Below are 13,727 nucleotides of genomic sequence, written 5' to 3'. Positions count from 1 at the left end.
CATAACAGGCAAAGTAATAGTCCGGTTGCAAAACAAATCAATAGGGTCTTATGGGGCAACTAGACCTTCCATTTGACACTGATTTTATGAAAATCGGTCCAGCCATCTCTGAGAAACATGAGTGAGATTAAGTAGTCTTCAAAACACGTTTCTTGTCATAACTTTTAAACCACAAGTGCAATCTTTATGAAATTCAAAAGTTAAGGGTTTTTCAGGTAGCCTGTTTATTTGAAATAAATTTTGTTCAAATCGGTTGTGTAGTTTTTGAGATAATGATGTTTCATGATTTTTACATTTTGAAACATAACCTCTAAACTAAAAATCCGATTACAATGAAACTTTATAGGGTCTTATGGGACAACAAGACCTTTCATTTGCAATTAATTTCATGAAAATCGGTCCAGCCATCTCTGAGAAAAGTGAGTGAGAATAAAAATCTGCACACACACACACACACACACACACACACATACACACACACACATACAGAAAATGCTCAGCTCGTCGAGCTGAGTCGAGTGATATATGCCATTCGGCCCTTTGGAGCACTTTTATACTTTCGGTTTTGCAAGTGATTGCTATACCTTTCTAGGAGAAAGGCAAAAACAGCGATAAAGTTATCCTTTCTTGAACACATCCTACTGCTGAACGAAATTCGAACGTGAAGTAATATCCAAAATAATAATATCAGAGGCTCTGGAGAAGGGGGTGTTTGAACCCTAAGCCCCCCCCCCCCACATGGTTTTAAAAGCATCACATCGCAACGATTACATTTGTATTTCATCCGTAGACTTTCAACGTTTAGTATTCATGAGTATGAAAAAATCCAGGATATGTAACGAAAACAACAAAATTTGCGGAAATGTTGCTTTTAGCCCAATTGTTTTTTTTGTCTTCTTGGATTCTCCAATATCTTGACGGGTAAGATTCATTTGTGAACTCATTTTAAACATAAATGTTGGATAAATTGCCAATTTATTCAACTAACAATAAAAAAATTGAAGTAAAATAAATTCGGTGTGTTCAACACTTTATGTCATATGAGGTACTTTTGCGATTATTCATAACATGGAAATAGTTACTCTATTCATCTTTTACATCATTTCACTAAAAATCCGCAGAGTTGAGCGTCACGATAATGTATCATGCATGAGCCACGTTGACTTTTTGGAGGGGGGGGGGGGCTAATCTGGGCCAATGTCTATGCTTTTATACAGGAAGATTGGTTCCTTGTCGGGAGCATTTTAATTTCTCTTCTACGCATATACCCTAACGTTAATCTACTCATAGTCAACTTTAAAGTTTCTTCCATACTCTTCCCCAAAGTGGTTCTAACTTTTAACATATACCACATGTAGAAAAAAACATTTTGGAAGCAAAAATGTTCAAAAATAGTACAGTTTTAAACGAATTTTGATGTTTTCTCACTAACTAAGTGCATATAAGGAAGAAGCAGAAATTTATAGAAACAGTTTTGGAATTATTTTCTATGAAAATATGTACGCGATAGATAATGGAACTCGACTGATTCACATAGAAAAAATTGTACAAATTGTAAATTTGTACGTTAATTGATATAAACTTAAAGCTTCCAATATATATATATATATATATATATATATATATATATATATATATATATATATATATATATATATATATATATATATATATATATATATATATATATATATATATATATATATATATATATATATATATATATTTTTTTTTTTTTTTTTTTTTTTTGTTTTGTTTCAGGTGGAGGGGAAATTTGTATCCAAACCCCTGAGGTGACCAACCTCAGGGAGTGTGGGGTTGGTTTGAATCAGTGACCGGACCCACTAAAACCCCTCCAGTCTCCAGCCCATAATACTCCCCGGGACCACCGCTAGGTATTGCTTCGGGGAGCGGCTTTTGTGCTCTGTGCACCCTCTTGGTTCTTTAGGTATCTTTGCTAACTTAGCTAACTAACCTGGAGACTGGCCGTTAGCTAACACTGGCGTGTCGGTGGTCAACCTGTCGCCTGTTTTGCAATTCTAAAACTATTTGAGAGGCGGCTGTACAAACCGCCCTCCAAATGTTTGGGTCTTTACACATCCTCCGAACTAGGTTGTCCGGAGTGGTGTCTGGCCCGCTCACTATCATCATGTCGCTCCGCGCATGCACAAAACGAGGGCACACGAAGAAGACATGCTCAGCAGTTTCTTCCGCATCCGCGCACTCGGGACACATGGGGGACCCCGCATGCCCGAATCTGTGTAGATACTGCCTGAAGCAACCATGACCTGACAGAATCTGTGTCAAGTGGAAGTTAACTTCTCCATGGCGCCTCCCGACCCATCCGGATACGTCCGGAATAAGTCGATGCGTCCATCTACCCTTTACGGAATTGGACCATTCCTGCTGCCATCTGATCATCGAGAATGACCTTCTGGTGCCTCGTATACCCCTTGTGTCACGTTGATCGAAGCATTCTACGTCCTCCTTAATGGCGATGCTGATAGGCATCATGCCGGACAAGACACAGATTGCATCGTATGACACGGTACGATACGCACTCGCAACTCTCAGGCACATGAGCCTGTAGGTACTTTCCAGTTTTCGACGATGACTGTTGGTACCTAACGCTTTGGACCACGCTGGCCCACCATACCTAAGTATGGACGAAACCACGCTGGCAAGAAGTTTACGCTTGCTGCCATATACCGCTGAGCTATTGGCCATCATTCGAGATAGTCCTGCAGCGGCCGTTGAAGCCCTCTTACAGGCATAGTCGACGTGACTCTTAAATGTGAGCTTATCGTCAACCATAACCCCCAAGAGCTTCAAGGAACGCCTTGAGGTAATGGTGCAGTCACCGACTCTGACCACCGCCTGTTACTCTAATTTGCGGTTGTTCACAACCGTAACCTCCGTTTTATGGTGCGCTAACTCCAGTTTCCTAGAGTGCATCCAGTCTTCGACCTTGCGTATGCAGTGCGCGGCCGTTAACTCGACCTCTTCGATCGACTCGCCGTAGACCTCTAGCGTGATGTCGTCTGCGAAACCGACGATCACAACCCCTACAGGGAACTTTAGTTTCAACACCCCGTCATACATGACATTCCACAACACCGGGCCCAGGATGGAACCTTGCGGTACCCCTGCGGTGATTGGGACGCACTTCTGACCCTCCTCCGTGTTGTAAACTAGTACCCGATTCTATAATAATTTTCCAAAATCTTGTACAACGACACCGGTACGTGGATGCTCTTAAGCGCGAGCGCTATGGAGTCCCAAATGGCGCTATTGAATGCATTCTTCACGTCAAGCGTGACGATTGCGCAATAGCGAATGCCCCAACTCTTACGCTGGAGTGCTACCTCTGCCGTCTTGGTGACAGAGAGAATAGCATCCAGCGTGGATCTACCTTTCCGGAAGCCGAACTGGTTACTTGCCAGACCGTTTACACCCTCTGTGTACTTCACCAGTCTGTTGAGGATAATCCTCTCAAGCACCTTGCCCGTAGTGTCCAGCAGACAGATAGGTCTGTATGCCGATGGGTCCCCTGGCGGTTTCCCAGCCTTCGGCAACAGCACCAATCTCTGTCGCTTCCACCTGTCCGGAAAGAGGCAGTCATCCAGGCACTTCTGCATGACTGCTCGAAATAGATCGGGGGCCACTTTCATGGCCGTCCTGATGGCCAAGTTCGGGATTCTATCCGGTCCCGGTGCCTTGCTCACCTTTAGGGAGTTGGCGATCACGATGAGTTCTTCATTCGTAACCCTTACCTCCTCCACAACCTCTGCACGGCTGCCGTCTCTCACGGATTGGATGCCCGGTAGGTTGGCCGACCATCCCTGGTCTGTGTCTGAGATACTGGAACGTCGGACGTGAGACTCAGCAACCGGGGGCCAAGGATTTGGCTCGTGTCGTGGAAAGAGTCCCTCGATGATACGCTCCAGCATCGCTGGTGATCGCTCTGCAGGCGCCAACACGCCTTTGGTCTTCGCCATTACGACTCTGTAGGCGTTGCCCCACGGATTCGTATTGGCACTCGCGCATAGCCTATCGAAGCAGGCCCTTTTGCTCGCCTTTATCGCACTTTTAAGCGCCGATCTTGCAGATCCGAATACTACACGGCGCTCTACCCTCTGTGCATCGGTACGTGCACGTTGCAACATCCGTCTTGCACGGAGGCACGCGCTACGGAGGTCCGCTATCGCGTCGGTCCACCAGTATACCGGTGACTTACCATTCCTAGGTTGGCGGGTCCTAGGCATGGTGGCGTCGCACGCCCGCGATAATGTGGCAACTAATTGGTCAGCACTCGGGCGGAGCCAACTGCCCCCCTCGCGCTCTCTTCTCATTGCTTCTGCAAATACCTCGGCATCGAAATGCGGTGTCTTCCACCCGCGGACGGTCGGAGTATTGGCTCTACCCGTCGCCTGCCGCCTCACGTTCTGGACTACGCTATAGCAGACCGACTGGTGGTCACTATAGGTGTAGCCATCGTCTACCCTCCAGTTCACGATCAGTCCTGGGCTGGAGAACGTCACGTCGATGATCGACTCCGCACCATTTCTGCTGAATGTACACTTGGTTCCAACGTTGGCCAGATCTAGGTTGAGCTTTGCCAAAGCTTCCAACAAGATCTGACCCCTCCGGTTCGTGCGGCGGCTTCCCCACTCAACAGCCCAAGCGTTGAAGTCGCCCGCCACTACTAAGGGTGTTAGTCCCGTCAGCTCCATAGATAACAAATCGACCATCTGGGTGAACCTTTCGATAGACCAACGCGGCGGAGCATAACAACTGCAGTAGAACACTCCGTCCACCTTGGCAACCGCGTATCCTTCATTTGAGGTTGACACAACCTCCTGAACCGGGAACTTGCTGGTCGTGCATATGGCCGCCGTACTGGACTTATCTGCAACCCAATTACCGTTTCCGGGAGGAATGCAGTAGGGGTCCGATACGATTGCGATGTCCGACCGCGACTCAGACGCTGCTTGGTATAGCAGCTGCTGTGCCGCATAGCAATGGTTCAGGTTCAATTGTGTCACCCTCACGCCCGTGGTTTCGTGGCCGCCTTACCGGCTGGGCACCGTGGGTACATACCAAGCACTTGGGAGGCTCCCCGCAGTCTTTAGCTTTATGGCCAGCACCACCACAACGCCTACATAACTGGCTCCTATCGGGCCCCTTGCAGGACCAGGACTTGTGTCCTCCCTCGAAACACCTTAAGCAAACGTCCGGCTGCTGGAGTATGCTCAGGGGACATACTGACCAGCCAACCTTAAGTTTGGCTGTCTTCAGGGCCAGAGTTGCATCGGCCGATGCAAGCCGGAAAGTGGCCACCTGGGTCCCCGCTGGACCCTTTCGGAGGCGAATTACCTCAGTGGCTACTTCCACTCCGCACTTCTCCTTGAGGGCCTGTGCAATATCGCACCTCTCGGTGATTTCATCCAGGTTTTTGAGCTGGAGAGTCACCTCTGAGGTGAGTGCCCGAATTTGCACATCTTTCTCGAGGACCTGCTCGGCTACCGTCTTGTAGGCAGCGCCCTTGTTTTAAGCATCCTTACGGAGCTCAAGGATCATCTCGCCGGTGCGAGAACGACGGATGGTCCGCACATCCGCTCCCAGATCCTTGAGCTGGGTTTCGTCTCTCATTTTCTTCAAGACTTCGGAGTACTTGGACCCCTCCGTCTTGAGTATGAGGGCGTCGCCCCTGCTTCGCGCCTTCTTTCCCATTTTTGGACGATTTGTCGCCTTCTCGTCGTTGCGCTTGCTGTCTTTTTGGCGCTTCCTTCCTCCCACGGTAACCCAAGGGTTTCCCGTAGCTGCCACTTCGGCAGACTTTTCGGCGGACTTGGAGGCCGTTGGTGTGCTATCTCGCGGGCTTAGCACAACCAACCGTTTCTTGCTGTTCTCGGGGGCTTCCCCCGGAGACTGCCTTGCTCTTTTTGCGGCTGACCCGGAGGCGCAAACCGCTGCAAACATTCATATATATATATATATATATATATATATATATATATATATATATATATATATATATATATATATATATATATATATATATATATATATATATATATATATATATATATATATATATATATATATATATATATATATATATATATATATATATATATATATATATATATATATATATATATATATGTATGCAAATTCACAATATAAAAATATAGAAATCATGCGCATGACGGTTGTTTGCATATAGGATTTGTATCCATTTCATGTTATTTTTTTAATCTCTAGTGTCGAAATTACCAAATTTCCTAATTTCTTATATTACTTTTAACTTGTTTGAAGTTCGACCCGAACCTATGTAGATTTTGTAAGTCATAATGTTGGTCTCAGTTTTCAGTTAATAAATCAAAACTTTTTTGTGTTAGTTGAAAATCGAAATGAATTAATTTGAATAATTTTTAATTTTAATAACAATCATAAGTAACTCAAAGGTGCCGATATACAATATTCAACAAAACAATAATACGGCGGCGTGTATTGAATTTAACACGGATCGGATTTCCGCACACCATTCCTTCATCCGATTTGGGATGTGTGTGTAATTTATCTTTAACTCGATTCGAACTGCATCCGACCAGCGAAGTGTGAAACGGTTTGTTTGCTAACCGATCTATCCACTTTCCCGATCAAATAACCGCCTAAATTTTAAAGCGGCGCAGACAAATCTAATCTCATGTTTTGAAGTGCTCGCGAACATCAAGCCGACAGTGCCGAGCCGACTCGCCGGGGCTAGGTTTGTCTATTTGGCATTGAAACGTACAAGTGTATGGGCGGTTAGGGTCCTGCAGACCCCTCAAAAACTCGTGCGCCAAACCGCCGGAAGCTATTAACGTGTGAAAGTGCTTCCTCTCTGTATAAATAAATATGTGTAAACGAAGGTAAGTAAATAGAGGCATCGGAAGGAAAAAAATAAACCTCATCAACAAAACCAACAACGAGAAGATTGATCGGTTTCATTTTCATCCGAAGCAAACGACGAGTCAGCCTTCGATCTAGCGCGTACTCTGCGCGCAGCTTCGCAAATCAATTCGAGCCAATCTTCACGTGAGCGACTTTCTGGGCGATCGCGAATCGATGTGCAAAACCTTGATCATCATCAATTACGCAACCACCAGCAATCCGAGCGGCGGCCGGAAATCTGCCAATTGCCATTGATGATCAGCATATTTCACTGCTGGACCTCAATTTCCCCTTACGTCAGTATAATTTCGTGATTGTAAAAATCGAGCCTTTTTCAACACACCGACATCAGTCACTGAACTCGCGCAGAGCTATCATTTCCTCTCATTAGTGCGAAGACAAATGATATCGGGTGCAGCCCGATCAGCGAACAGCTGCTATCACCACCCAGCTAACGATGGTCTTGCTGGCAGGACGGGGGAGGAGTCGTTGACTGGCCCAGGGTTTGTTGCCGGTCGGTGTCGATGCCGGTGCCAGACGGGGGATGCAACTTTCTCCAATCTTCTTCGCAGACGTCGTCGTTCAGGCTTTGCACACTCCGCTCCGCACGCGGTGGTATCGAGTTTATACCGAGGATTCACTTCATCTCACGTTTTCACGCTTTCGCAATCACAACCCGGTATCAGCAGACAGCAGCTTCGGCAAAACCATAATCGGAAACCTGCACCCGGGTGGTGTGGGATGGGGGAAAATTATGGAGGAAAATTCGCGCAGGCGCACAGTTCACTTCTAATAACATCATTAACTGCCGTGCCGGACCGCGTGCGACGACCGCCGATGGACGACGATCGCGCCAGTAGTCGGGGTAGGGAATACCGCTACCGTCGCTCTGCAGCGACCAAACCGGATTGGCCCGGAGATGTGATCACCAGGGGATTGCTCCCGATTAGATTGTTTGTTTAGTTTCCGCTTGGACGGATGGTTTTCCAGAAGCATTCGAAGGCTTTGCAAAACAGGCACCTCTATTCCTGGTCTCTTTTACAATAAGACCATAAAGTATGAATCGAACCGGTAATAATATTTCGAATCCCTCGGTCTGCCTGCCGTCGTTTTATTCGCAGATAAAATCCACGCATTCACAACAAGTACCAAGACAATCGAAAGACCCCAAGGCAAGCCAATTAGCGGCACGAAAATGGAAACATTGTACCATGCTGCTACCGTACTTAATGATAATACCCCGATCGGGTCCCCTCCTCTACACCTTTTATGTGGCAGAACTGGATATCAACGAGACTAACAAAAACAACAGCAGCAGCAGCAGGAACGGGAGTCCCATTATAAGGTTTTATTTGTCGTAACGAGTCTGATCCGTACGATGGTCAGCTCTTCCAGACAGACTGGATCCCCCAACCGTTTTTGCGTTTCCTTCTCCTGTTTCTACTCTTCCTCTTTCTCCCGACGGAAGAGTAAACACTATGCTGATTCTATAAACCCCGTGCGCACAATGATTTCTCGCTGCGTCGTTATCGTGGAAATTTCCGCCGTATTATGACAAGGCGCGTGCAGATCCCCGCGCGAGAAAGTGAGAGTGAAAGTGAGCTCCCGTGGTTTTTGCGGTTTCAAAGAGGTGGGGAGAGGGAGGTTGGGTAAAAACACTGTGCCCAAAGATGGGTGTTGTTCCCCGCCATCGCCACTCAGTATGGATTCAATGAACTCGCGCAACTCGTGGTGATGCACTTGTTGTGCCGTACACGGTGTGCGACACGATTGTATGGATCAATTTCGCTTTTTAGCTTAAATTCAGCAGCGTAAACGTTCAACAGCTGCTAAGGGAAAGGGATACGGCTGGTGGCTGCGGCAGGTGGTGGGAAAATCTGCATTACACACGGCGTGTTCTCGGTCAACTCGCTACAATCAGAATCAGGTTCCAACCTGTATTGCACGCTACAGCACGAAACGCGGACGACGAGGGCAGCCAGTGAACGAATTAAAATATGCATAAATTTGCAAATTGAACTCGCTCGTTTACCTCCAGCGGTGAAGGTGGCGGCAAGTCGTGTTGGCTACTTTATGCAAAAGAAAGAATTATCATAGCAGAATGATGTGAACCGGGTTTGCGTTTCATAGTCGATAGCACCCATCCATCCGTCAGCCCGGCGCGGGGCTCGAACTGGAGCGCACATTGGCCCGGCCGGTTGCCGAGAAATATTCGTATTCTAATTGGGTGCGATTTGAATGGCGCTAAGCGCGCTACCCTATGAAGCTCCGATAAAGGGCTAACGAGCAACGGTACGGAACTGCTCGCAGGAAGGCTGTGAGGCGTGAGAAGGTTTCCGTCCTCGGCTGGACAAGGACAATAGTTGCACTACCCTAGCTACTAACTGACATAGATACAATTGTTTGAACAGACTTTTAAACGCACGGATTGAGAAAGACTGCGGAAATTCTTTAAAGTTGCTAATAGAAATCGCTGAAGGTGAGGAAATGAGGCATTGCGCAATTGCAATCGAATCAGTTTGCTCAGTTCCGCATGAAGTTTTACCTGTGAGAGCTGAACATGACAGCTCGTGTTCTATTTGACAATGGGCACGATGACAAAATCGACAGAGAAGTATAAATAATATTATTAGTGTCGTCAGCTCTGTATCTGCAATGTAGCACTTTATGATCCACAAATTTGTCGGAAGCCGGCTAGCTCTAGCGTGTGAGCGGAAAAGTTGATATTGCAGAGGCATTTTCGCGGCCAAATAACGACCTTAGCTAAGCATCGAAACTGTAGCCTTAACTATACCAAAAAACTTTGTTGAAGACCGGAAATCGACTGGACGAACCCTGAGAGCGTTTATATTTTTTTTTCCTGGACCTGGGGCTTACCATTTATAGTTTAGTCATTTAAATGTGATAACGGTCAAGGAAATAATTTCATTGACTATTGCACTGGTTTTACTGGATCTCACACCAACCAACCGTTGTCGTTTGCTTACCTGGAAATAAAAATTAGAGAAAAAAAATATTGTTAAATGACTGTGTAGATTTCGTCTATATTTTGCAATGACGAGTGGCCAGGAAACGTATTTGGGAGGAAATTTGGATTTAGAGCTCGATAGCAATCCTTTCTTCGGCAAAGTTGTTACATATGATGAAGCGCTTATTTTTATGTGTTAAAATTTTCGATGAAATCAATAATTTAGCTTTCTCATCGTTGTTGGTAGAGATAAAAAATATTCTACGATGTTGTAGACCTGTTAACTGAAGCAAATTCTTGAATCATCTTGGAGATATTTCTGGGAACTTTCATATCTAGCAAAACATTTCAAAAGGTCCGATCTGCTTTGATCGATTTTTTGATCGATCGCTTTCATTCAATCACCACAACTTATTACACATTTTTTATGACAAGTCATTTGCACAAGTTGATAGTGGAGGGATTACTCTAGCCTTCTGAACGAAAACCACGAGTGGGAGAGTTACTAAAGCTGAACCATTACCAACATGAAAAGAAGCTCCGGAAAAACGATGAAAGCAGATAGGACCTTTTGAAATGTTTATCTAGAAATGTTCCTTTCATTGTTGTCTTTTTTTCTTTCTTCTGGATAAATTTTGACATTTCCGACATTTTTTACATTATTATCATTTTTGTATCATTCTAGAAACATTATTAGTATTTTCCATATATTTTCGAAACTATTCTGGAACATCTTAGAAATATGTTCGAGATATTTTTTAGACTTTTTTGGAGATGCAACATCAGTGGAACATTTTTGCAACATTTTTTTCCAAGTTGTTTTATTTGCTACGTTTTTGAGATATCTTTGCAACGGTTGTGGAGCATAGTTAAAACATTTTCGAGACATTTTTGATACATTTTCGAAATATTTTGACACATTTTTGCGACGTTGAATTTTGTTTGCTACGTTTTTGGGACCTTTATTTAAACGTTTCTGAGACATTTTTGGGATATCTTTAGAACATTTTCAAGAATTGCTTCAAAAATGCAATCCTGGAACATTTTTGAGACATTTGCGTTTTTGAAACATATGTTTAAACAGGTTTGAGACATTTTTGCAACATGTTTTGCGATGTTGTTTTTTTTGATACGTTTCTAAGATTTTTGTGAAACATTATTAAAACATTTTTGCAAAGTTAATTTTTTTAAACATTTTCGAGACATTTCTAAAATATTTTGAGACATTTTTGCGACGATGAGTTTTAGTTGCTATGCTTTTGGAGCCATTATTTAATGATAATATATATATATATATATATATATATATATATATATATATATATATATATATATATATATATATATATATATATATATATATATATATATATATATATATATATATATATATATATATATATATATATATATATATATATATATATATATATATATATATATATATATATATATATATATAATCAGAGCGGGGGCCTAGTGTGGTTGGTAACGTCTCCGCCAACCACGCTCGACGCCTGGGTTCGAATCCCACCGCCACATAGGTGCCGATGGTTGTGAGGTGGCGTGATCCACTCACAACCAACTCAACTAGTCTAGATTCAATCTTAGCCGACACCGGGAGATTTTCTGAGGCGAAAAATCTCTGGGATCACGCCTTCCATCGCATGAGGAAGTAAAGCCGTTGGCGCCGGTCCGTTAATAAACGGGTCGTGAGTTAGGGTCCTGGGTGTGGAGTCGCCTCCCTGGGCGTAGGTGATTGGCCACAACAGTGGCGGAACTAGACCGACGGAAAATAAGCGAGAATAAAAAAAAAAAAAAAAAAAAAAATATATATATATATATATATATATATATATATATATATATATATATATATATATATATATATATATATATATATATATATATATATATATATATATATATATATATATATATATATATATATATATATATATATATATATATATATATATAATTTTTCAAACATCTTTGAGAAATTTTGGATGAAATTGTGGATTATTTTTGAGACATTTTTGCATTTTTGAACCATATTTTCGAACATGTTAAATATTTTAATTTTTTTGCAACACTTCTGAAACATTTTTGAGACATTTCAACGACGTTAAACTTTTTGTTATGTTTCTGGGGTTTCTGTTTTTTTTTTTAAATTAAAGATTACTTCATGAACTAATTACATTTTTGTCCTATGGCTTACATTTTAAGTTGTGAAGTGGGCAATGTATGTGATTTTTTCGAGGATGCGAAAAAAGAACACGAGCTGAGAATGTGATTTAGACTTAGAAAAAATTTCCCTCGTCCACTCGAATTCGCAATCTCCGGTGTCTTTGGCAAGGTTTATTGGCCAATTTTAGCCAGTTTTGGCCGCATGGACGAGAAATTTTTTTTCTTAGTCAAAATCACATCCTCAGCCCGTGTTTATTTTTTGCATCTTCAAAAAAAATCACGTACATTGCCTTCTTTACAGTTTTTGAGATATTTTTGAAACATTTATGCAATATTCTTGAAACACTTTTAAAATAATGTTGAGACATTTTTGCCACGTTTTTGAGATACTTTAGAGTTATTTTAGAAACAATTTTTAAAATTTGTTCAGATTTTTTTAAGCATTTCTGAGACATACTTGAGAAATTATTGACATTTTAAACATGTTTGAAACATTTCTAGGTAATATTCAATACAAAATATTTTGAAGGAATCTCTTGAATACAACATTTCTGAGGTAATTTTTGAAACATTTCTGGAATATTTTTAAAACATTTTTCTCGACGTTGTTTTTTGCAACGTTTTTGAAATATTTTCAAGACATTTTGGCAACAGTTGTAAAACATTGAAAACATTTTTGCGCGGTTGATTTTTTCGTCACTTTTTTAAATTTTTGAGACATTTTTGAAACATTTCTAAAATATTTTTCAGACATTTTTGCGACATTGGATTTTTTGCTACGTTTTTGGGGACTTTATTAAAATGTTAATGAGACATTTATGGATATTTATTTATGAAACATTTATGCAACATTCCTGAAACATTTTTGAAATAATTTTAATACATTTTTGCCATATTTAAGAGTTCGGAGTTATTTCGGAAACAATTTTTAAAATTTGTTTAGATAGTTTTAAAACATTTCTGAGACAATTTCGAGACATATCTGAAATATTTTTAGACATTTAAATACATAATTTGGAACATTTTCGAGTCATTTTTAATACAAAAACATTCCAAAGATATCATTCAAATGCCACATTTTTAGGATAATTTTTCGAAACATTTCTGGAATATTTTGAAACATTTCTTACGTGTTTTTGCTTTTTTTTTGAGATATTTTTGCACCATTTGTGGAGCATTATGAGATATTTTATGAAAATATTCTTGAGCATTTTTGAAACTTTTTTTAACATTGTTGAGACATGTTCGAAACATTTCAGAAACATTTTTTATCATTTGTGAGACATTATTGGGACGTTGATTTTTTTGCTACGCTTTTGGGACTTTTTTTCCAAACATTTTCGAAACATTTCTGAACAGTCTTGGAAAAAAAGCAAAGCCTTGGTGCTACATTCCGTATCGGAGCTCGACCTTGTTTATTATACACAGACTTCGCAGCCAACTGTTAAGTGTACAGGACAATTGCGGGACTAGCGCTACGATCCTACTGACACTAACAGTCTCTCCCGAGCCGAGACTCGAACCTACGACGACTGGCTTGTTAGGCCAGCGTCGTACCTCGAGACTAGCTGGAACAGTTTTGAAACAGTTTTGAGATATTTCGAGACATTTTTTGCTACGTTCTTGAGAT

At 41.9% G+C, this 13,727-nt stretch overlaps 1 protein-coding gene across 1 annotated transcript in view; it reads right to left on the bottom strand.

Annotated features, from left to right (window-relative positions):
* The window catches only part of LOC129730580 (CCR4-NOT transcription complex subunit 6-like), a 301,129-nt gene that overhangs the window by 163,910 nt on the left and 123,492 nt on the right, over positions 1-13,727 (bottom strand). The window lies entirely within an intron of this gene.

The sequence above is a fragment of the Wyeomyia smithii genome, chromosome 1 (genome assembly GCF_029784165.1).
Source record: "Wyeomyia smithii strain HCP4-BCI-WySm-NY-G18 chromosome 1, ASM2978416v1, whole genome shotgun sequence".
NCBI lineage: Eukaryota > Metazoa > Arthropoda > Insecta > Diptera > Culicidae > Wyeomyia > Wyeomyia smithii.
The sequence above is the reverse complement of the archived record's forward strand: the minus strand, read 5'-3'. Positions and strand labels throughout refer to the sequence as shown.